The sequence below is a fragment of the Mirounga leonina genome, unplaced genomic scaffold, assembly GCF_011800145.1.
Source record: "Mirounga leonina isolate KUSES-001 unplaced genomic scaffold, KU_Mleo_1.0 Mir_53, whole genome shotgun sequence".
Taxonomy (NCBI): Eukaryota; Metazoa; Chordata; class Mammalia; order Carnivora; family Phocidae; genus Mirounga; species Mirounga leonina.
Window position 1 is genome coordinate 51,913,744 of NW_023270807.1, and position 2,450 is coordinate 51,916,193.

Genomic DNA, 2,450 nt, shown 5'->3' on the forward strand with positions numbered 1-2,450 from the left:
TTTGAAAAAGATTGCTCTGGGAAAAAAGAAGATCAATACAAATGTTTTGGTAACTAGTGGCAGTGCAACTGACACTTTGATGGGACCTCATGATGAAGTTGGGACAATACATTCTAGTAAATGAACTCCTCAAATAGAGCAATGTTATGGACTTTTGAATAGTAACAAGCAAGATACATAAAGGTAGCAAATTCAGAATGTCTTGGTATTTGTTGTTGTCTGTGTATTAATTTCCCAGTGCTGACTCCCAGTCCTGGAAAGCACGGAAACAACATCAGCATGTCGTTGTCTAAGTCGACCATGGTTCTAGGTAACTGGGATATTCGCAGGCTGGCGCACAACATCTGCATGCTCCTAGAGTTCACTGATACATCCTATGAAGAGAAACAGAACACGTGTAGGGAAGCTCCCGACCCTGATAGAAGCCAATGGCTGGATGTGAAATTCAAGCTCGACCTGGACTTTCCTAACTTGCCCTACCTCATGGATGGTAAGAACAAGATTACCCAGAGCAATGCTATCTTGCACTACATCACTTGCAAGCACAATATGTGTGGTGAGACTGAAGAAGAAAAGATTCGTGTGGACATCATGGAGAACCAAATAATGGATTTCCGCATGCGGCTGATATGACTGTGCTATAGCCCTGACCTTGACAAACTGAAGCCTCAGTACTTGGAACAGCTACCTGGACAGCTGAAACAGTTCTCCTTGTTCCTGGGGAAATTCTCATGGTTTGCAGGAGAAAAACTCACCTTTGTGGATTTCCCTACCTATGATGTCTTAGATCAGAACAGTATGTTTGAGCTCAAGTGCCTGGATGAATTTCCAAATCTGAAGGCTTTCATGTGCCGTTTTCAGGCTTTGGAGAAGATAACTAACTACATGCAGTCTGACTGCTTCCTGAAGATGCCTGTCAACAACAAGATAGCCCGGTGGGGCAACAAGAGAATATGCTGAGCAGGAGGTGGACTTGCACTGCTTGTTTTATTCCATCATGTCCCTAGGGGGCGTGTACTCTCTCTTCTCTGCTCTTTTCAATAAACAGCATTTAGGCTAAAAAAAAAAAAAAAAAAAAAAAAAAAATTCCCAATGCTGGGTAACAAACTACCAACTTATTGACTTAACTGGAATTTATTATCTTACAGTTCTAGATGACAGAAATCCAAAATGCATTTACAGGTTGTGATCAAGGTGTTGACAGAAGTGTGTTCCTTCAGGAGGCTCTCAGGAGGTAATCCATTTCCTTGCCTTTTCTAGCTTCTGGAGGCTGCCTGAACTCATTGGCTCATGGTTCTTTCTTCCATCTTTAAGTGCATTTTCCCAACCTCTGATTCTGTTGTAGTATCTTCTCAGTGACTATGACCTTCCAGCTCTTGTGATTATATTGTGCCCACCTGGATAATCCAGGATAATTTTCCCATCTCCAGATCTTTAACTTAATCTAGGTAACTGGGATAATCTAGGTAACTGGGGAGTGCAATGTAAGGTAACACATTTACAATTTCTAGAGATTAGGACACAGACATCTTTGGAGGACCACTATTCTTTCTACTACAATATGAAAAGATGAAAATGACATCAAAATGATAACAGAGAGCTAGGTCAGATGTGATTAGTGATGAAGGAGAAGGGACAGACTGAGTGTGTATAATAGACTGTGTATGTATGGTGAGGGCTTGTAGTTAATTCGGTTATTCATATCTTGGATACTGTAGACCAATGCTCAGATTAAAGCTCAGAAATGGAACTCTAGAGATAAAACCATAAAGCTATGTAGAGATAATCATTTAATATACTGGAATGGCGAAGACTGCTTAACGAAAATATTCAGAGAAGATTCTGGAGTTGTTTCTGAAGAGGAGGAAAGGGAAGATGGAAAAGATTAAAGGAGATTGAAATTCATTAAAACCAAGAAGGAAAGTGTTTTAGAGAGAGAATTGTCAAGGCAGAGGGTCAGGTAAGATAGGATCTGAGCACAGTTACTGAACCCCATAGGAAGAAATAGAATTAAATAGAATGAACACATGTCAATCACTCAATCTATGTCTAATGTGATGCTCGGTATTGTATGTAGATTAGATACTCTCATTCTCACATCAAAACCACTGGGTAAATGATATCAACGATTTTTTACAGATGAGGAAAGTGAGGCTGGGCAATGGGCTAGTCTTTCCATAGTCAGTTATCTAATGTTTGCAGAATCAATTGTGGAATTCCTATTGTGTCTAATTCCCAAACTTGTGGTATGTCCATGGCATCATGCTGTCTTTATGGGGAGTGGAAAGCCTATTAGAAATGATCCAGGATTATTTGTTCTTTGGGTGTTGAGTTTGATAAATTCTTTATAGATTTTGGATACTAGCTCTTTACCTGATACGCCATTTACAAATATCTTCTCCCATTCTGTCAGTTGTCTTTTGGTTTTGTTGACTGTTTCCTTTGCTGTG

The 2,450-nt window shown here is 39.9% G+C and overlaps 1 pseudogene; it reads left to right on the plus strand.

The window, feature by feature from the left end:
- The first annotated feature begins 279 nt into the window (after positions 1 to 279).
- LOC118001131 lies at positions 280 to 960 on the plus strand (annotated as a pseudogene).
- Positions 961 to 2,450: the final 1,490 nt, after the last annotated feature.